We start from the raw sequence: 23495 nt of genomic DNA, 5'->3' as shown, positions 1-23495 counted from the left end.
GGGTTGAAATATTCAATGCTGTTGGCAATGAGAGAAGGGGAAGACTATGTAGGGACGTAATTAAAAGGCTTTGTTATTTGATCGAGACATGAAACTGGCTACAAATCTGGTTTTCAGATGGTTAGCATCAACCTGATTTATTTGATCGTAACTCCGACAATCCCTATTTCTAGTCAAAGGGAGCCAAGATTTTGGACCCATGTCTGTTGGGTTCTGAAGTTTCTGATAATAAATTTTTATCCTATCTGGTTACCCTACAACTTTATAAACTCGAGTACATTCTGTTTCCCCTTCCTTTAAGGTCCAGCTCATTGATGGCTTCTCTCTAAAGTCTTTTTGGATCCCCTAATCAGAGTCCTACAGCACTTTGAACCTTGAACATGCAGCCTTAGTGTAGTCCTTTGTGTACCTGTTTCTCTACTGGACGGTGAGAATCCAGTCCTCCCAGGAAATGCAGATTGTATCCCACAATATTTAGCACAGAGATGTGGCCGCTGCACTGGATGCGATGTTGGTAGTGAAAGAGGAAATAGGGGAGTACAGAATATGTATGTTTTCAGAAGGAAAAACAGGCCATCCTGGTTACATGAAAGACCCAAAACAGAAGGAGGTAAGACTGGAAACGTAGGTAAGGGGTAAGCTGAAATGTCAAACTCAAGGATTTGACTTGACTCTGCAGACAGAGAAAGCCAGTTAAAGACTGGCTAAAAAAGATGGTTAAGACCACCTCTATCTAAATGTGAACTTGGCGATGACTGATCTAGCAGTATATTTTCGCCTTATTTTATTTGGATCATATAAACCTATCTTTTAGTACAAAAGAGCACGGGTTCACATGTAGGTGACGCATTTGCTCCAAACATCCTGGGGCACGTCGGGAAGTGGGGGTCATTCAGCGCGGGGACATCCTCATGTGACAGTTACTATCTGGATAGAGCTCTTCTTGCCAAGCTATTAAAATTTTTCCATAACTTCTGTTTGCTCAGCCTTTTCCCAGATGGAAGCAGGCAGAGGATAAGACTAGATGGGAACAGATGAGGGAGATTTAAGGTCCCTCTGGTAAGCTTGTGCCCGAAGCTTTCTGAAGGGCTGAACTGCCCGGAGAGGCCTCACTCACCAAGAGGAAGACAGACATTGCTCAGTTAGTTTGATTTTTTTTATTTTATTACTTGTGGTAAAAAAACAAAAAAAGGATATTGTGGGCTTTTATATTCCCAGTATCCCAAGGTTAGCCCTAATCTTAGAAATCAGAAGGGTCTTAAAAGTCTATGGAAGTCCATTTATAGTCTTATTTAGGTATCTTATCCTAAACTGTGCAGAGGTATACTTTACTGTTTTTAACTAACATTGCTCACTAGTAGACCTTTTAAGATTTCCTTTTATTATCTGTAACTTTTATAAAGTTAAAATGATCATCAATCTAGCAGAGAGATGAATACTACCAGCTCTGGACCTGGGTTGCCTGGGTTCTGACCCTGACTTTTCCATTTAACAGTAATGTGACTTTGGGCAAGTTATTTAACTCCTCTGCCTCAGTTTCATTTACTCTCCTCACAGGGTTGTAGTCAGAATTAAATGAGTGAACTCATTGTTCATTTACTAAAAGTAAAGCCCTTAGAATAGTGCCTGGTACATAAATTCCCAAAAAATATTGTCTGTTATTGTATTGTAAATGAGAACATTAAAGTAGCTAAAGGTTAGTTTGGTCTTCAAACGTTTTCGGTTGACAAGGACGTTCTTTGTTTTTCACATCAAAATCATCACTTTTAAAGTGTTTAAACAAGCATTCACAAGTATCTTGAGATGGAGCATGTTCACCATAAGCTTCCCGAAGTATACGATAACTTTCAGCAGCACTTTTCTTCAAAATAAAGTAATGAATTAAAACTTCCCGCTAATGCTCTTTTTTTTTGGCACGAAATTCAACATTTTTAAGTGTAAAAATATCTATGATGTCAACACCTTCAGAAAATTTGACATATGAAGTTGTTTTTTTTAAAAATATATTTTATTGATTTTTTTACAGAGAGGAAGGGAGAGGGATAGAGAATTAGAAACATTGATCAGCTGCCTCCTGCACACCTTCTACTGGGGATGTGCCCGCAACCAAGGTACATGCCCTTGACTGGAATCGAACCTGGGACCTTTCAGTCCGCAGGCTGACACTCTTATCCACTGAGCCAAACCGGTTAGGGCGACATATGAAGTTTTGAAGCTTGTTGTCAATACAACAAAATAGCATACATATCAAATCGCATATATATCAACATATGTGTAACTCCATCTATTGAAAAAAATCTGCATTATCAACCGGTACACCTGGTACAACTACTTCACTCTGTCATCCCAGAAGCGCTCTAGCCTTGGCCAGTTGGCTCAGTTGGTTGGAGCGTCTTCCCATACAGCAAAAGCCTGTGGGTTCAATTCCCAGTCAGGGCACATGCCCAGTTTGCAAGTTCAATCCTCTGTCGGAGACAACCAATTAAAGTTTCTCTCTCTAAAAGAAAAATAATAATAATAATTTTTAAAAATGAGCTATAGACAATATGTAAGTAAATGAGCATAGCTATGTTTCAATAAAATTTTATTTACAAAAATAGGTGGCAGGCCATATTTGCCCTGGGTTCAGATGCCTGCTTTAGATACTTATGTCATACCTGAATAGAGACTTTGGATTTTGGTTTTAAATTAAGAAATATGACATTGTTATAATAAATAGTAACTTCACTTCCTAATGATTATGTCTTAACATGTTACTCTCAGTTATAAAGGTCATGCGTACAGGGGTCCTCAAACTACGGCCCGCGGGCCACATGCGGCCCACCGAGGACATTTATCCGGCCCGCTGGGTGCCGCTGCCTGTCCTGCTTAGCAGCCGACTCATCCCGGGCCTGCAGTGCGCATAGGAATTTGTTCATAGTTTTTTTTTTAAAACTATAGTCCGGCCCTCCAATGGTCTGAGGGACAGTGAACTGGCCCCCTGTTTAAAAAGTTTGAGGACCCCTGGATTAGAACATCAAAGGGATTTCGAAAATAAGCAATAGTGGTGTTTTCTATCACAAAGGGATATACAGAAGTCATTTATTTAATGGTTTGGAGGATTTTCTTGGAATGTAAGTTCTGAGATTTGGCCAGGATGTCAGTGATTTGCTTTATTAAGTGAACACAAATACAGACTTTTTTGTTTTTGAAAATTCTGTATAGGAAAAGTTTGGGAGTCAAATAAAAAGCTATTTGTAATTTGTCATTCCACTGAGTTTTTCTGCTAAGAATGTTGTTTGCATGGGTTTGGATTTTTTTTTATGGCTTATTTTTTTAGTTTAATAATGTGCTCTTGTTTTTAAATTAAACTTGTCAGTGAGCCTTTTTTTTTTTGTGAGTGACTGGCTGTGTTGGTTTGTTCATATTTATAGCTCACCTCTGTTTCTGAGGAAATGACTAAAGTCTCTTGCATTTGGTCAAAACTGTATAACAAAGGGCATCTTTGACGGACTTACACAAGGTTCATGATGGAAACTCAAAAAATCCAGTGGTTTATGTTTATAAATGTTTTTATGTATTCAGTCCTGGTTGAGTCAAATAATCGGAGCTCTGTGCTGAGGGAGGGATGAATATACTCAGTGCCTCTTAGTTCAGAGAATTCCTCTGGAGCAAGTTCAGGCAATGCTTTCTTAGAATCGTCTTTTTAAAAAATTGTTTTCTAATTTTATATGTTGTTTTGAATTCGGTCTTACAGAACATAGGTATACCTTTTTCTTCTCTTTAAACAGTTGCACTGAGTTTCTCTGCCTCATTCCTAAAAGGCCTGGACATATGTGAAGTTTGTAAGCTTTGCACATGTAATTTCTAGCAAGGAGGCTGGTGATGTTAGGGGCAGGGTCTGGGGTTGTGCTTGACTCACAGAAACCCACTGGGTCTTACGCCCTGCTGGACCCCCCCCCCCCCCGTCTCCCCCACTCTGGAATATCCGCAGGCCCTCTCCACCCTCTTCTCTCCCCCTTACTGTTGGTTCAGTCCTCCTGGAAGTATAGGTGTTTGTTCCAGGGCAGAAGACAAAGGCACTGGATAAGAAGGAAGAGAAGGCCTGGCTCCTGCCTGCTTGGACCCAGGATGACCTTTGTTCTGGGACCCAACTTAGAATTCACATTTTTCCAAAAAGACTCTGTTAGGGAGGGTGGTTGGATTTTGGTATGATTACTGTGCTAGATAAGCTGTGTTATGCTATGAACTCACTGGGATTTTTTCTGCACTAGCTTTAATAATCATTTAGCTTCAACCCTTTTATAAGCAGCTCAAGGAACCTCTTCTCCGAGTACGTTTTGGATCAAATTATAAGAGAAATAATAATGTGCTCAGCCCACTACTACACATCTACTCACTCTCCTGCCTCCATTCTCAGAAGCACCCATGGGAGAGAGTTCCTAAACGTGCACTTTGAAAACTGCTGATTAATATAACTTTGCTTTTGGAGCACACACTAATCTTGAAGTCGGGCTTGCCTATGGATGCATCATTAAGTGCTTAAAATTTACCTAGATTGTGAGAATGTGAAACAGTTCTTGTATTATTTATTATTTCTTTGTATTACAACTGTAGACCTACTTTTGCCTGCCCCTGTATATGGGTCATACATGAAGCCAGCTTTAGGGGAGGCCGAATGGACAGATGTGAACTTGAGTCGAGAAATTCCTTCAAGACAATCCGTATCCCCCATTGGTGCTTGAAATTCCATTGTCAGTGATGCATTTTATTTCAGTGTCAAGCACCTGCCTTCTGAAGCTCTCTCTCTTTTTTTTTCTAAATGAAAATGTCCTCAGGAAGGATATCCATCAAGTTGTTGGAACTTTGGAGACGATCCTATTTTTCCTACTTAATGAAACATCTGGAGTCACTGACTCCTCAAAGGCTCAGATAGAAGACTGAAGCTGCTCCACTCCTACCTCACAATTTTGTCTGGGACTGGCCCCGACTATACATACATTTGAGATCACATGTGAGGTCGTGTTTCTAGTATTTAACTTGGAGCTTCTTTGCTTTCTCATGTAGATGGAGGGAATCCTGAGGTGTCTGAAGAGTGAGCACTTCAAAAGGAACTTACATCTCCTAAACATTCCTTTATTACCTTTACTATATTTTATAACTATAATGGTGTGAATCTACATGTCCATAAAAATACTTACTAATGGGAATTTTTTTCTAAGTAGATATTATTTAAAAGGGAATCAATCAGAAACACAAGTCTAAAACACAGTGTGTATGTTTCTACAGTATTGTCCACATATTATTCTTGTTGGACAAGAAAATAATAAATCTCTTCATTTTTAAAATCGTAAAGAGATATTGGAAAACTGTGGTTTCTTTATTTACTCAACAAACATTGATAGAGGACCTGACATGTGTCAGGCACTTTGGACTATAAAAGTTAATGCTGGTGGTTTCAGCAGAAACTCAGGCTTCAAGGAATATTTGAGGTTGTCCAGTAACAGGAAGTAAGGAAGAAGAGAGGGAGGCGGTGCTGGATGGGGAGAAGGGAGGAAGAGGAGGGCGTGGGGAGGAGGAAATGGTAGAAGGATAAAGGGAAGGATAATCAGTTAGGTTGGGGGAGTAAGAGATCAACTGAAGGACTTGTATGCATGCATATAAGCACAACCAACAGACTCAAGACACTGGGGGTGGGGGGGGGACGAGGGCAAGTGCTGGGGGATAGGGGAGGCCAGGGGGAGGTCAGTGGGGAGGGGTGAAAGAGAGACATATGTACTACTATTTGTAATACCTTTAACAATAAAATTTAAAAAAAATCTCTTGGTCCTTAACACATTTTCTTAACACATGTGTTATCTTCTTTGCTTATACAACAACTTAACCATCTATGGATTTTTTTTTCTGGTCTGCTATAATTTGAAATTAGTGTTAATTTATCTTTTCTATATCTTTTCAGTATTAAAGAACTTTATGGATCAGTTTGTTAATAAGTACAGCAAGATTTGAAGAGCTGAAGAAGAAATCAGTGCTAAACCTTCCTTTTTAATGTAAGTAAAATTGCTCATCATCATTGTTCGTTTCTCACATCTTTAAAGCCTGCAATTACCTTTCTGGACACTTGGTGTGTAAATTTTTTCCCACTAGTAAAGTTACTTGACTATGTCAGTCTACTCATTATACCTATGATAATTTATGACCCACCCTGTTTAAAAATTTTTAATTCTAAAAGTAATGTGCCTTACATAGATGGCTGTAGAATTTAGGCTTGTTGTGACTGTTACTGAGAAGGAAAACACAGACCTGGTAGCACATAAAAAGCACCGCCTTCTCTTCAAATCCTTTATTGTTCTTTATCTCAGACCATTACAGTGCCCCATCTCAAGTCAGTAAGAACCGGTCAACCCATTAAGGACCCTATAGGCTTAGAAAAACCTTTCCTCCCTGTTTCTCTTGCTCAGTAATAATAATGACAATTCTTTATTGAGGTTGTACTAAGTGACAAGCACTTGACTAATTCAGTTCAATTTTCATTCAATGACTATTTTTTCTGAGTGCTTGCCACCTACCAGATACTGCTTGGACACTATTGCCTTATATCGTCCTCCTGCCAACCTTGCAAAGTAGGAGTTAATATTTTAGTGATCTAGATGAGGATATTGAGATTCAGAGAGTGGTAAGGAGCGTGCAGATGGTCACACAGCTAGTAAGTGGCAGAGCCTGGGGTGTGAGCACAGCGCTGTCTGACTTTCTGATTCGTCACATCCTAAAGAGTGTTTAAAGCTTTTTATGGCGCATCTGTTGGTAGGAGACTTGAAATGTCTGGGTTGTATTCTTAACACGAATATGATCCTAATCCTTCTAAACCGTGGCTGTAGTCACAACAAGGACTGGAGTTGGAGAAACATCCTCCCGCCTTGGAGAGGTAGCTTTGGTACCTAGATGGGGAGTTGAGAGACCTAATGTTCAGTCCCAGCCTTTCCTTGGATTTCCTGTGTCCTTGAGACATTTAACCACCACGGGAAGCAATTACTCTTATGCCAGCCAAGGAGAGCAGACCAGATGTTCCCCAGGTTCTTTTTCAGTCAGCTTTTTATTGACGTATCTTATACGTAGAGGAAAGAGCACAGATCATTAGTGGATGGCTTGCTGGGATAATGATGACACAGTGGACACACCTGGGAAACAGCACCCCAGCACCCTCTTTCCTAATGCTCCCAGGAATAATCTACTTCCTGATTTCAAATGCCATTCATTGATTAGTTTGCCTATTTTTAAAGTTTATGTAAATAGCATCATATAGTATATCTTCCTTTGTGTCTGGCTTAATTTCCTTATTATGTTTGTGGAATTCATCTATGATATTACATATAATTTACATTTTTCATTTTCCTTGCTATTATGGTACTCAATTATCCATCTCTTACAGTTGGTGGATATTTAGGTAGTTTTCCAATTTGGATGTATTACAAGTAGTGCTCCATTGAATATTTTTGTGAATATATTTTGATGATGATTGTGTTTTGTGTGGACAGGGACCACTCAGTCGTTTAGATTCTGCGTCTCTGTTGAGTGATGCTGAAGTAGACACCTGTGAAAGCAGACAGGTTGATTTTAGGTGGCAAGGTGATTTGTCTGTTTCAACGGGATGTTCTAAGCATGCTAGTTAGGAGAGAGGAAGATGTTTCCTGGTCACTTTGGGCATTTGATCAGGTGGAAGCCCTCTCTGCTACGTATGTGGTGTGGTAAAGCTTGCTCCCTGGCACCGAAGAGCTTTGGTTGGGTACAAGAAGGGATTGCAGAGAGGAAGAGAAAATAGACCCAGAAGAAAGAGGTGTTTGGGCTCCCCTAGAAATGATGAGGATATTTCACCAGTCAGAGCAAGAGCCTGGAAAAGTGACAACCAGAGAAGGAATCAGCTTATGAGGCCTGAAGAGCCTAAGAAGATGAACAGAGAAATAAAAATTGATCTGAGCAGGCAGGCTGGATCTCTGAAGGGGCTCTCAAAGCATTTTCTGGACAAACTTACCAAGTTTAACTTTTGTTTCAAGGGAGCTTTGAAAAATCAATATCTAAAGTATAGATCCTAAAGCCAAAAATGAACTTAATCAATGAAATCACTAAATTAGGGGGAAATGTATTTTTTAAACAAATACAAGATGTGAGCATGTGGGTTTTGCAGTGAGATTGTTCTGCTTTCAGATCACCGCTCCACTGCCACCTTTGCCCATGATCCCTCTCAGTCAGCCTCCTCATCTGTAAAATGAGGATTTAATATACCCACCTTGTAGGTTTGCTGTGACAATTTACTGCAGTAGTGTCAGCAGTGGTGTTTGGGCACATTGCACTAGCACGAAAAATAGCCATTGTTCTTAACATTTTTTGACTCTATATCTGATCCTTTTCAGGAGTTTTCAGATCACTTCTTAAAAATAGGAGGTAAGCTTCATTTCTTTTTTAAATTTGGTGAACACTAACAGAAATATTTTCCTGCTTGCCTCACCTTAAGCTGAAACTCAGAGCAAAGATAAAGGAAACAGTTGTCCATATTCCCCGCCATGCCCCTCCCCAGCGTGAGTGAGTGAAGACACTCTTGGTTTTGGGAACTGCTTTGCTTGGTTAGTTGAAGAAGAGACCAGTGGAAATGGGATTCCTGGGAAAATTGGGTCATTTTGCACAGAAGAAAATGAAACTCTTGCCAGGCATTTTGCAAACAAGTGTCCTTATTTTCTAAAGGCCTTTGGGGAAAGGCTATGTGGGTGATCCACTGTAGACCACAGCCATCCTAGGGTGTCCATTCCAACTGCCTGTGGTCAGGGACATCTTTCCACCTGTTAGCAAGTTCTGAGTTAGCTCGAGGGGCAAAGGGTGTAGCTTAAGCTTGGCTTTGCTCTCGATGGGATTACGATCTATCAAATGAATAATCTTGTGTTCTGAAAAGAAAACTGAGAGAGTGACTTGAGTCAAGAAGAACATTTGACCCAAGACTCTGAAATTCTAGTGCTGACTTCTCCATTAACTAGTTGTGGACCTTCAGGTATAGCATTCATCCCGGCTTGGTTTCCTCATATGTAAAACCAGGAAGTTATTTTAGATTGGGACTCAGGCAGAGGAGGATTCTGGGAACCCTCTAAATGGAATACATACTACGTTTTGCATGTATTTGTGTTTTTCTAAATGCTAGATTCTTTCTCAGGTTTTGTCTCAAGTCAAAGCTTCTTGTGACAGCAGATTCTGGTATTTATGATAGTGGAGGAAGGAATCATTGTTTATTTATTTAAATATTTTCATTGATTTTTTAGAGAGAGAGGAAGGGAGAGGGAGAAACATTGATGAGAGAAGCATCTATTGGCTGCCTTCTGCAGGCCCCCTATTGGGGATCCAGCCAGAAACCCAGGCATGTGCCCTAACCAGCATAGGATGACACTCAACCAACTGAGCCACACCAGCCAGGGCTCAAATATTCTTTATTCTAGGCAATTCATACTAAAAATTCTGAAAAAACTTGGGGGTAACAATCTTACTTGGACTTGTGTGTCACTTAGGTAGTTTCACTGGTTCATTATAACTTGAGACAATGCATAAATGAATTTCTTTTCATCGTGAAACTTACACAAGATTTTCCCTTCCATTTTTTCTCCTTTAGAAATCTCTCCCTCTCCAACCAAATATCTAAGATCATCTTTACTGTTGAATGGAGATGTAGTTTTGCTTTTAGAGCCATTCCTTCAAGCATACATTTCTTTTGTACGTGAGGGTGTGGATGGAGTTTGAGGGCTGCGGAAGCTAGAAGTCTTTTATTTTTTATTTTTATTTGCTTCAACTTTAAAAAGAATTGATATTAGAGAGAGACAGACAGATATCCATGTGAAAGAGAAACATAATCAGCTGCTTTCCTCATGAACCCCAACCTGAGATTGAACCTGATGTGTCCCAACTAGGAATGGAACCCACCACCTTTTGGTGTACAGGACAACACTCCAGCCAATGAGGCCCCACCATCCAGGGTGAAGCTAGCTATCTTTATTCTTGGTTGCTTTGGTTTCTCCTCACCTCTTTGGAAATTGGCAGTCAGTGACTTTGAATTTTTTCTTTTCTTCTTAATACAGACATGCAAGCATATAGCTGCAGACAGAAAGGAAATGTTTGCACGTTTAGCAAAATGTGTGGGGAGGTGTTTGTATGTGGGTTTGAGCACACACTAACTCTGTAATTGAATCAGCCGTGTGTTTTTCTTTCAAAATGCATTCATACATTTAATTAGGAGGCCTTAGCATCTCTGATGGCACTTAGTTATGTAGTCTCAGCAGTTTTTTAAGAAGGAGGGAGAAGGTTCAAGGGAATCTTGACTCTCGGTGGATCTGTGCTTTAATATTATGGTATTCTTGGGAAACCAGGGTTCCGGCACCAGAATATCAATTGGCCAAGGCTCTCCATTACTTCAGGAATGAAGAAGCGGAAGAAGGGATTTCAATAGTTCTTAAATCTTCATTTAGCAACAGCTCGAGGCTTTTGAATCAGGGGTTCCCAGGATGTGTTCCTTGCATACCATAATGCTGTCCTCTCCTCAAATCACAGCTCAGAGCTGGTTCATCCAAAAGGAGACTTCAGTTAAGGGTGTGGTGGTTTACAGCCATTGTAGCAGGAGTCATTTAGTCTTTAGGGGGAAAAATAAATAAATATATATGCGCTATCTCTTTAGAAAATGTGGTAGCTTTCAGAGCTTGAAATAGCCTTGACAGTTTCCTGTGGCTATTACCTTGAACTGAGAGGTCTTCCCTCTCCAATGGCTGACTCCTAAGCATAGTCCAATAATTGTATTTGTCTTCTGTGTTTCAATTTGTATTTCAAAGCACAAGTTGTCATCGTGTGATCAGCTTTTCTTATTTGTATGTTCGTTTTTACTTTATTCCTTTACCCTCATGGTAGTAATTATATGCTTGGCTTTAGTTACATGGGCCATTTGACACTGTGATATTAAGAGATTTTAGAAGAAAAGGTCATCAGCTGTCTTTCTGGGCTATTCTGGGCATTTTGTACTGGATTTATTTTGGATCCAGCTCCTCTTGCCTTTGATGAGCTGTTCCTGCTCCTTGCCTTGGCCTCTCATCGTGCTTGGAAGCTTTTCAATAGTAATTTGGATGACTGCTTTGTGCAACAAATAAACAGTCTCAGCTTGGGAGGGAGTCGAGAAGACGGATGGAACGCTCCATGAATGCTTCTGGTTCTAGTGCATGGAATTCCTGGAGCAGGAAGCCGGCTTCCAATACACTGCCGTCCGAAGGTGTTTCCTGCTGGAGGAGGTTAGCTTTTCCACAGGGCAGCATGTTTCCGGAGGCATTCTCAGAAGCCTTGGATGATTGGTGGGATTAAATGGTCTTCTTAGACATTTTTAGAAATTAAAGAATGGATTATTTGCTGAGAAAAGTTGACTTTTTGGCGTCACAGTCTAAATTGGTCTTGCCTGAGGTTTGGCACAGAACACACCACCTTTCAGAGGCCTGTACCCAGCTTGGCTTTGTGTGTTGTTGGGGGAGATAAAAACCAAATATCGAGCAGGAAATACGTGGCCCCCAAGAAGGAGCAGAACTGCCCTGGCCAGTGTGGCTCAGTTGGTTGGGTAGCATCCCAGGCACCGAAAGGTTGCCGGTTTGATTCCCAGTCAGGGCACATGCCCAGATTTCGGCCTCGATCCTCAGTAGGGGACGTGCAGGAGGCAGCCAATCAGTCAGTGATTCTCTCTCATCAGTGATGTTTCTCTTTATCTCCCTCTCCCTTCCCTTCTTGCTTAAAAAAAAAAAAAAAAAAAAAAAAAGTAGCAGAACTTCGAGTATAAGACCTCTCTCAGGAGAAAACAGCAACACATTTACATTGACCCACAGCACCCCCTGGCCTGTTGACTTCTTCTCTTTCTTCCCCTAGTTAACCAGCAGAGCAGCAAGCACTTCTTTGTGAAACTGTGTGAGTGATTACAGAGGGACAGAAAATACTAATTCTACTGGAGTGTTGTAGGATCCAGAAAGTGACCTCTGTTTCCGGCGAAGCTGAAAAAAGTCAATGTGTTATGGCTGATTCTTTGCGCTCTTTACCTAATACCCGAAATGAAACAGTCAATTCTTTTTTTTTTTTTAAATATATTTTATTGATTTTAGAGAGGAAAGGAGAGGGAGAGAGAGAGAGAAACATCAATGATGAGAGAGAATCATTGATTGGCTGCCTCCTGCACGCCCCCTACTGGGGATCAAGCCCACAACCCAGGCATGTGCCCTTGGCCAGAATCGAACCTGAGACCCCTCAGTCCGCAGGCTGACGCTCTATCTATTGAGCCAAACCAGCTAGGGCGAAACAGTCGATTCTTGCTATCATTTCTATACTGTCATTGCTTGTAGGGGATGTACAGGCTTAGGTTTCTGTGAGCCTCTGCCATGACATTTTCTCAATTGATCAATATATAACCTTGTTTCTGTTTAAAGTCACCTTAATATTATTCATTCATTAACATTGAACTCATGATACTATAATTTATGCCTCAGCAAGGCTTATCTAACACATGCATTTTCTCCGCAAGGCGCATCACAGCTTTCTTGCACTTAGGAACACTAGACAGCACTTCAGCCGTATGCTTGGGGCCACTTTAAACTTGGAAATCACCAACGAAAAGTACAAAAAGTGGAAAAACAAGGACACTTGTTTATAGTATGAAAACTGAGCTGCAACAAGAAGGTAGAGCATCACGTCAGCTGGAACTGTGCTCATGGGCAACTCAAATGCTTGGCTGCCCTTTGATGTCCATGAATGACCACGAAAGCACCACTAGCATTGATTTCGAGGTTATGAATAGATTTCATGAGTGGGCATATTCACAAATGTCTACTGTATAATATAAAACAATCCTGATTATTGTGGCAGAAGCCCCCTCAACTGTCTGGTGCCAGCTCCACAGTTTATGTAGCAAACTAATCATTTAAGGTAAAAATGAGTTACAAGTTGGTATTGTGACCGATGTCCAGACACAATTTTAAACAGCCTCATGTAAGGTGAAGACTGTCAAGGACAATTTGCCCAATTATTAAATTCTGTTGTTGAACAGGTGACAGTTAACACTCTGCCAGGCTTTGAACATCTAGAGAAAAGAACAATGTCTTGTGTATCTCCATGTCCTTGGCATGAAGGGTAATAATGACCAGCACATAGTGGGACCTCAGCAAGTGAATGAACACTAAATGAATGAATGAGTGAATAAATGAAAGAGCAAAGAGAAACCTGCTTGTGATGCCTTACCTTCCACTTCAGGGCATCTTAGGAGTCTGGTGCCTCTTTTCAGCTGAGATAATTTCCCCTCCACTTTTCAAGTCAGTGGTTACTAATTGTCAGAAACAGTAGTGCCTGAGAGCTGGTGTAGCATGAAGTGTATCGTAGCTGGGCCTGAGAAAGGAACAGGAGTACCACCAACCATACTGAGGAAACTACTTACGGGCTAGAACAAGAATTTGACTCTTTCTTCCATCTTGTCATGGAGCCTGGTTTGAAATTTTTTCCCTGATATTTCTGCTGCCAGCTTTTCTCCACTTTAGTCCCCCCACTCCTACACTGCTGTTACTAGAAACGTCAGTCTAGAATACGGATTTGATCATCTCCATCCCTTGCTTCAAAAACTGCCCTCGTCCCATAAGATACAATCAAAACACCGTAGTGATCTGGTTCCATCCCTACACTTCAGACTTTGGTCTCTTACCATGGCACTGAAGTACACTCTCTGCTCAAGCTGAACTGGACTTTTCACTGTTTCCCAAGCATGCCTTTTAGGACTCTGGCCTTTCTGCAGGCTGTTCCCTGGGCCTGCGTTATCTGCTTCTTCTCCCAGGTCATTCTCCCAGGTCAATCTAGTTCAGATTATAGCTTCTATGCTGTCTCTGGTCAGATGCCCATCTTGCCCACAGGTATGCGCTGTTCAAGGGAGGGCTCTATTATTCTCATCTTTGTGCACAGCCTTTGGCATGTTAATATTCCGTAAATGTATTTAAACAAGTGAGTGAATCTACACATTACCTGGAAGATTTGGGAATGTGAAGGCTTTTTTTAAAAAACCCTTTTAAATAAAAAAGAGGCTAGAATATCAGTTTCTGAGTTCAGACAAGTAGAAAGATGTGGCCGTTCTTTTGTTCATTAGCTTTGCCTGTTGTACAAAACTGTACAAAGCTTTTCCACTCAGGAAACACCTATACTATGCCATGCTCCCTGGTCCCTGATATCAACATCCAGGGACTAGATTTAATTAAAGTAGAAGCTAGTTAAATTTTATGTGAGAGGAAATGACATTCAATTTCAGATATTATCTGTTTAATTATTTCCTGCAGATTAACCATTTGTTTCACCAAATGTTTATCGTGGAGTTTCTTTGTACAGGGAACTGGGCCAAATGCTTTGGAGCATGAAAAGATAAGCAGAATACAGGGGCTTTTGTCTAATGAGAGAGAAAGATATGGAAGCACATTTCTTTAAAACAGGATAAAATACGCACTGACTACAGGCAGTGCTGTGGTAGCATAAAGGGAGGAGTGATTATTTCCAGCCTGCTCAGTTCCATAGAAGAGCTTGAATTTAACCTGTGCTTGAAGGGTCACTTGGGGGTAGTTTAGTAGGTAGCAGGGCAAAAGGAAGGAGTAACATTAGGGCAGTTCCAAGGAGAGGGAACCATATAAGCAAAGGCACTGAGGCAGGAAAGTACAGGGAGCAACAACAGGAGACAAGTACTGCAAGGAGTGTCAGAGTCAAGGGGGAGCATCTATATATATAAAACCCTAATATGCAAATAGACCAAACAGCGGGACAACCGAACAAGCGAACAACTGATTGCTATGATGTGCGCTGACCACCAGAGGGCACGTGTGGAACATGGCGGGCATTGGCCGCAGTGGGATGGTGGAGCAGGTGAGTGGAGGCGCCAGACCAAGACAGGGTACCGGTCACTGTCATCTGGGCGAGCCTCTGGTGGTTACTGAAAATTCTTTATTCCTGAGCTCTGCGGTCCCACTGGGTGTTCACACCTGCTGCTGGCACCCACACCTGCTGCCGGTGCCAGAGCCGCCGCTCAACTCGCTGCAGGCGCCCGGCGCCAGCCCTGATCGCTCAGCACTGTCAGCAGGTGTGAGTGGCAGTTGCCCCTGAGGGCTTCTCCACCTCCCCCTGCTCCTGAGGGGCAATCGGGGCAGCAGCCATAGCTCACACCTACTGACGGCACTGGCCCCGCTCGCACCCACTGCTGGTGCCGCCTCAATCGCCCTGCGCCATCAGCAGGTGTGAGTAGGGCTGGCGCCATCAGCACATGGGAGCAGCAGGTGGTGGAACCGGGGGCTGTGGTGGGAGGGGCTGGGCGGGGGAGCGGAGGATGGGCCGAAATTCACCCCTGTGCCCACTGCAGCCCACAGTTCCTTTCAAGGTGCACGAATTTGTGCACTGGGCCTTCAGTTGTTAAAATAAGACTGGAAAAGTATGTCAGGATCCTATTATAGAGATTTAATGGCAATTTACTTGGACTTAATTCTGTAGTCATTAGGGATGATGGCAGATTTTTTAAAAAGTTTTTTTTTTTATTTTAGAGAAAGGGGAAGGAAAAGAGAGAGAGAAAAAAAAACGATCAATGTGGGAGAGAAATATTGACTGGCTGCCTTTTGCATGCCCCATACTGGGGATCGAACCTGCAACCCAGGCCTGTGGCCTGCCAGGAACCGAACCTGCGACCTTTCGGTGCATGGGATGAATTTAACCAACTGAGCCACATCAGCCAGAGCCGTGGCAGATTTTTAAAACAAAGGAAGTACATGACAGCAACTAGCATCAGCTAAAATTTGTAAGCATTTACAACATGCCAGGCACTTTTACTAAATCCTCATAACACTTTAAGACTATTCGTATAACATTTTATAGACATAATGGAAAGTCCAGAGAGATTGAGTAACTTGCCAAGGATCCACAGCAAATCAGTGAGGACCTGGGATTTGAAGCCAGGAAGTCATATTCTATAAGAATTTGGGTTTTGAACCTAGGATTGATTAGAGGATTCAGGAAGACTCTGGACTTTCTGAATTGTTTGTAAAGTGTTTAGGATATATATGAATGTGTGCATTTGTTTAAGAAAAAAAAATCTATAGCTTTAATCACATAAGAGGTATGCAACAAAAAAGGTTAATAAAGATTATAGCATCACTCTTTTGCTCCCAAGAGTCCTCCAGTATATTCAGTGCATATGATGGTGACTTCATGCTTATGCTGCTTCTTAGGTTGGAAGAAGCAGAACAATCTGGCACTGCTCAAAATAAAAGGAAATGTCAAAATAACTTGCAGGAATTGGTATTAATAAGTGGCAAGCTGTCCCTGATTGTGAGAATCAGAGAAAATGTCCAAGAAGTTCTTTTAAAGGTTAACATGAGCTATCCAGGTCTTGAAACTTGTGATTATTTGAGGGCAGAGAGCCTAGCCTCCCACTGGGCAAAAATTACTCTCTTCAATTTCAACAAAAGCTAAATAAACTCCTGAAATCTGAAATGTTTTTGAAAAATGCCTAGACACTAACCTGCTTTCAACTGGACCAAGTTATCTTTTTATGGTTAGAGGGACTTACGGGATGAATATGTATTAGTCCATGAGACTGAAAATTCATTGCAGCCAGTGGTGAATCCAAAGGCTGGTGCCCGAATAAATGAATGAATGTAGATTAAAGAATTGTTCAGCTAATATCACTGGAGAAATCAAATTAATGCCTAAGATTTTTTTTAGTTAAAATTTCCATGCTTTAAATATGTACATTTTGAATATATTTCTGTCACACAAGCATAGCAAATGTAATTCTTTAATAGTAGGGATCTGGATTTCCTACTTAATGGGTTTTTTCTTAATATTTTTCTCATCTTTGCTTTCTCACTTTCTCTCTATTTTATATTTTTTTCATAGACCATTTGAAAGTATCTCATATACAATCCATATTCAGATGTTTCCAACTACAAAATATATTTTATCATAGTTTTGTAGATTTGATCAAGGATTCAATCAAGGGTTATATATAGCCATTGATTGTCATGTCTCTTTCATCTTCTTTATGAACAGTCTTATCTCCCTGCCTTTTTTTGTTCTTTTCTTATTTGGTATTTCATGACATTAACATGTTTGAAAAGTCTGAGACAGTTGTCTGGAAGTGTGCCTTTCACCCTGGGTTCATCTGACTTGGTTTCCTAATGATTACATTCTGGTTAAACATTGCTAGCAAGAATACACTGCTTCTCTTCAGAAGGTACATGATATGAGGTTAGGCAGGCTAATTTTATTTATTTGTTTTTTAGTCTTTTTAAAAATTTATTTTTTATTGTTTAAAGTATTACATATGTCTCCTTTTTCTCCCCATTGACCCTTCCCCGGCCACTCCCACTCCCAGCACATGCCCTCACCCCACTGTTCTGTGTCCATTGGTTATGCTTATGTGCATGCATACAAGTCCTTTGGTTGATCTCCTACCACCCGCCCCTTGCCTTCTCTCTGAGGTTTGATGGTCTGTTCGATGCTTTTCTGCCTCTGGGTCTATTTTAGGCAGGCTAATTTCAATTACTTGATGAAGTTGGTGTTCACTGGACCTCTCCGTTGTAAAGTTACCTAATCTCCTTGATAACGAATAAACAACCTGTGGGGTAATTCTTGGAGACCATATGCATAGTTTGTTCCCCAACAGTCAGTCATTCGCCCAGTGGCTTTAGCATTCACTTTTGATCCTTCTGTGAATCAGTTATGTTGGTGGCTGCAATACGGTGCTCATTGAATTTTTGAAGTCATTTTACTGGGGGGAAAGTCTCCTTTTCATCCCCATCCCTGTTTGGGGAAAAGAAAAATCTAAGCCCCAAACAGGTGGCAGAGAAGTTGATAAAAATGAAACTTGAAAACAACTATGCAAACATATGTTAAATTCAAAATGTGCAAAGTGTCTTCTCTTTCTTTGTGTACAGGAAATTTCTGAGAGAGAGAGAGAGAGAGAGAGAGAGAGAGAGAGAGAGAGAGAGGGCATGAATGCTTTGGGGATTTGCACTTAAAATAATAAATCTTTTTTTAAATATATTTTTATTGATTTTAGAGAGGAAGGGAGAGGGGGAGAGAGAGAGAGAAACATCAATGATGAGAGAGAACCACTGATTGGCTGCCTCCTGCACACCCCCAACTGGGGATCGAGCCCGCAACCCAGGCATGCGCCCTCAACCGGAATCGAACCTGGGACCCTTCAGTGCACAGTCCGACGCTCTATCCACTGAGCCAAACCAGCTGGGGCTAAAATAATAAATCTTTATTGATGCAGATGAGGAAAAACAAACTGCCATTTTTATTTCCTTCTACACTAAGGTAGTTCACTAAGAATGAAATGAATTTTCATTCAACAGTTACATTCTGAAAAGCTATTTGATGTTTGCCCTCTCCTTTGAAAATGCCTCAAAAGTAGTTCTTTATGAGGTTTATTAGATTGAAATCAAATGAGTATCAAAACCATGGGATTCTTTTGAAAGATGGGATAGTAAACAGAATTTTTTTAATAGGGGGATTTCTTGATGTCGGCTTATAATCCTTTTGGGAATTTATCCTAAGGCTTTCATATCTACCCTGCTGCTGACTGGCTCACTCAGTGACTCAGTGTTATCTGATGAGGATATTATTTCACTTTTGAAAGCAGTATTGTTCTCTTTGTTGCAGTATTAGGAAAAGATTGACTTTAGGCAATGCAATATAGGTTCCATCCATCTCAAAATTAGAGAGTACACTGCATGTAATATAAATTCTCCCACTTGCAATTTATAAAGAAAAGATGTTTACTTAACTATCCATCCTACTTAAGCAAAACTGTTGTTTAAATTTTGGGGTAAGGATCTTACAAGGGCCTCTGTATGAATTAATTTACAATTTGCTTCATTTTTCTTTTCAGTGTTTTGTAAGAGGACATTGGACACTATTTTTAAAAAAACATATATTTTTATTGATTTTAGAGAAGAAGGGAGATGGAGAGAGATAGAAACATCAATGATGAGAGAGTCATTGATTGGCTGTCTCCTGCATGCCCCCCGACTGAGGATCGAGCCGGAAACCTGGGTATGTGCCCTGACAGGGAATCGAACCATGCCTCCTAGTTCATAGGTCGATGCTCAACCACTTGCCACACCGGCCGGGCGGGACACTAGTTTTTAAAAAATATGTTTTTATTGATTTTTTGGAGAGAGATATAGAAACTTTGATGACTGAGAACATCGATTGGTTGCCTCCTGCATGCCCCTCAGAAGGGATTGAGCCTGTAACCTGGAATGGAACTGGTAATCTCTTGGTGCATGGGTTGATGCTCTCAACCACTGAGCCACACCAGCTGGGCTGGACACTGTTTTTGTGATAGGTAGACCTGGACCTGTGCATCCTCTTGAGCCATGAATTTTCATAATGTATTCTTTAAGTCTAGAAAAGTGGTTTGCCTCTGTTTTGCTGGTATGGTAGGATCACACACATTTTTTGTGTGTCAGTGGGATCCTGCTGAATAAGAAATTGGCTTGGTATTGGGTGGTCTATAAAATTTACATTAGCTTATTCCAATTCTGTGTTTGGTGAGAGCTGAATACCCCCTACCTTTACTTGGTAAGTTCTCACACTGTGTTTCTGGTTCATCTTATGGTGTTGTTATAGATTCTAGAATAGGAATATTTAAGGCAGTATCTTTCTAATTCAAGCAGCTGAACTTTATGAGTTGCAAGATTGAGCAGTTCACTTAAAGGAATGATTTTAGCTTTGAGGCTTGAGATAATGAATCCCAAAACGTATTGGTTAATTAGATTAGCATGTGCCTGGCAAGTACAATAGTTCTACAAGCAGCTTGAAGTTACACCAAAGATAGTGTCTTTCTGTGACTACTTCCCATGCTCTTGATGTGTAGTGGGCCTCCTCCAGACCCAGCCCCAGATCCAGCCCCATGTATGTGACACAAAGCAGTGAACCATTGGTCACAGTTGACATGCAGCTAATAGCTTCATAGCATCTTTGACACCGTAATGACTGAGGAGGTACTGAAATATTTCCTGTTTTTAAACACTTTGACTCACTTTCTGAGAGGTAGCATGACAACTCGAAAGAATATTTAGAATTCTGATTCTTTGCAAAGAATATTTAGTGTAAGGACTCATAGAGTACATTGCTTGAATCATAGAGGTACGTTCCTACTTGTCAAGCAGGTTTATGGAACACTGAAAAATGAACAGGGCTTACTTATTTAGTGTGGGCAACCTTTTAAAACCAGTTCATTTTAATTGAGTTTTTCTTAGAGCTTTACTTAAAATGATAACAAAACTCTGGTTACATGTGCTGTGATGGTAGATGTCATCCATCTTTAGGCATATTGTAGTGTCTAAAGCAACATTAAGACTCCATGTATATTTGTTGAATTAAATTTTCAAATTAGTTGCTAAATTCCTCTAGTCTTAGGTTTCTCAGGCTGTAGTTTCCACCTCACTTGAGCTTTCACAGGCTGTCATTTTCTCTTTTTCCTGTCACCACCATTCCCCCACCCCAACCTGGTCCCTGCTTTTAACACAGCTGGTCATATACTAGTAGAGGCAGAAAGACTTCTCTGTACCAGATACTGTGTTAGGATCTTATAGTAAAAACAAACTAAGGCTGAGAAACCAAGATGGCGGCATAAGGTATACACCTGTATGTGCTGCCTCTCATAACCACACCAAAACTACAACTAAAAGACAAAACGTCTATCACCCAGAACCACAGAAAAGCTGGCTGAGTAGAAGTTCTACAACTAGAAGGAAAGAGAAAAGAGCATTGAGACCGGGTAGGATGTGCACAGACGTGGTAAAGCAGAGGTACGGAGGCGCGCGAATCAGGCTGGTGACTGGGTGCGCTGTTTTTATCAATCCGAAGGGAGACACAAGCTCCCGACTACTCTGAACTCCAGTTTCCGGCGAGACTCTGGGGACCCAGACTCCTATGGGGAGAAGCGGGACTGTCTGGCATCGGGTCGGAAAGTGAGGGTGGCATTCTCGCAGAGGTGCTCGCAGGAATCATTGTTTACTGCACTGGGGCGCAGGACGCGGAGACACAGAAACACGGAGCCTCAGAGACAGCTGACTGGCAGCCATCCCTGTTTGCCATGCCCTAGTGAGTCCCTGAGACCCCGCCCTACCCAGTTTACAAACCCATCCAAACTGTGCGCAGCGGCTTTTGCATATGAATGGCCTGCCCTATCGCAGCTTATCCTAACAAACTGCAGCTGGGTCAGCTTCAAAACTTCCAAACCCCAAGCAAAGAGGAGAAATCTGCAGATCTTATTGTAGCTCCTGCTGGGTGGCCTCAGACAGTAGCTGACCTGCTCCTCCTTGGAGTTTCAGGAGCCAGTGTACCTAGTGGTCAGTGTGAGATGATACCAGATTTCAACTCCTCACATCCATAAGTGACACACGCAAGAGGCAGGCTCAGTGAGCACCAAAGCCCCACTGAAGCAAGTCTTGCCCCATAAGGGTGTCTCCAGCACAGCAGTTCTTCCATTATAGACACAGCGGGTCCTCACAGCCAAATGGCCTGGAGGTCAGTTCCTCCCAGTGATACCAAGAACAATCAAGGCTTAACTACAACAAGACTGTGCACCCAGCCCACAAAGGGGTGCACCAAGAATGTCCACTTCAGGTGATTGGGGAGGCTGAGCCACTGGGCCCTATAGGTCACCTACCACACAAAGCCACTCCATCAACACAGGGAAGTAGCTAAAATGCGGAGACAAAGAAACTTGTCACGAATGAAAGAAATGGAGGAAAGCAAACTACTGGATATAGAGTTCAAAACCACAGTTATAAGGTTACTCAAGAATCTTCTAGAAACCTCCAAGGAACTTAGTGAGGCCTTTATGGATCTTAATGGAAAAGGACCAGTCAGAAATTAAGCATACACTGTCTGAAATAAAGAATAATATACAGAAATTCAGCAGTAGACCGAAGGACCCCAAGAATCAAACCAAAGATCTAAAATATGAGGAAGCAAAAAACACCCAACCAGAAAAACAAAAAGAAAGAAGAATCCAAAAATATGAAGATAGTGTAAGGAGCCTCTGGGACAACTTCAAGTGTACCAACATCTGAATTATGGGGGTGCCAGAAGAAGAGAGAGAGCAAAATATTGAAAACCTATTAGAAGAAATAATGACAGAAAACTTTCCCTACCTGGTGAAAGAAATAGACTTACAAGTCCAGGAAGTGCAGAGAACCCAAAACAAGAGGAATCCAAATAGGACCACACCAAGACACATCATAATTAAAATGCTAAGGGCAAAAGACAAAGAGAGAATCTTGAAAGCAGCAAGAGAAAAACAGTTAGTTACCTACAAGGGAGTACCCATACAACTGTCAGCTGATTTCTCAACAGAAACTATGCAGGCCAGAAGGGAGTGGCAAGAAATATTCAAAGTGATGAATAGCAAGAACCTATAACCAAGGTTACTCTACCCAGCAAAGCTATCATTTAGAATTGAAGGTCAGATAAAGAGCTTCACAGACAAGAAAAAGCTAAAGGAGTTCATCACCACCTAACCAGGATTAGAACTGTTGGACATGAAGGGTATTCTTTAAGAAGAGGAAGAAGAAGAAAAAGGTAAAGATAAAAATTATGAACAACAAAGTAACAACAAATACATATCTATCAACAAGTGAATCTAAAAATCAAGTGAATAAAAAAATCTGATGAACAGAATAAACTGGTGAATGTAATAGAATTAGGGGCATAGAAAGGGAGTGGACTGACGGTTCTCTGGGGGAAGAGGGTGTGAGGGGTGCGGGAAGAGATTGGACAAAAATCTTACACCTATGGATGAGGACAGTGGTGGGGGTGTGGGTAAGGGCATGGGGTGGAGGGAGGAATCTGGTGGAGGGGAGCTATGGGGGGGGAGAGGAACATCTGTAATAATCTGAACAGTAAAGATTTATTTAAAAAAAAACAAAACAAACTAAGACCTGGTGCTTGCCCTCAAGAGGTCAGAGTCTAGACCAGGGGAATTAATCATGTAGAGAAGTATGAAAAGTACAAGTCACGGTGTGGGGGTGGCAGAGTGGGGACTGGAGGACAGTTTAAGGAAAGGCATGGTCAACTTTATCTAGAACGATCAGTCTTGGCTTCATAGTAACCCTAGAGTACAGTCTTGTAAGAACAGGTTCCCCTGGCAGTGGGGGACTTGGGAAGGTAATAGGGGAAATTCTCCAGGGAATGGAGAAAGTAGTCCCTATGTTTTTTACATTGGTCCTTATGAGAAGCAAGAGTATCCTGTTGGGGAATTTGGTGAATGTAGATTTTAAAAAAATACCGAGGAAAAGAAGAGAGCAAGGCATTCTGAATGCTGCTAGACGTGGTGGATATGCTGCAGTTTGGGAAGGAGGTGCATAGGTTGGACCTGGAAGGAAGTGAATGAACATCTTGGAACAGGTATGGTAAAGGGACTCAAAGTCTTAGTGAAGTCA

At 41.4% G+C, this 23495-nt stretch overlaps 1 protein-coding gene across 11 annotated transcripts in view; it reads left to right on the top strand.

Annotated features, from left to right (window-relative positions):
* Nucleotides 1-23495, top strand: part of PPFIBP1 (PPFIA binding protein 1) — a 172257-nt gene that overhangs the window by 51234 nt on the left and 97528 nt on the right. For all 11 annotated transcript variants that reach the window (XM_080658927.1, XM_080658926.1, XM_080658925.1 and 8 more), the window contains exon 2: nt 5939-6029. The gene's annotated coding sequence lies outside the window, so the exon portion shown is untranslated. The remainder of the gene's footprint in view (nt 1-5938; nt 6030-23495) is intronic.

The sequence above is a fragment of the Plecotus auritus genome, assembly GCF_963455305.1.
Source record: "Plecotus auritus genome assembly, chromosome: 3".
Taxonomy (NCBI): Eukaryota; Metazoa; Chordata; class Mammalia; order Chiroptera; family Vespertilionidae; genus Plecotus; species Plecotus auritus.
The sequence above is the reverse complement of the archived record's forward strand: the minus strand, read 5'-3'. Positions and strand labels throughout refer to the sequence as shown.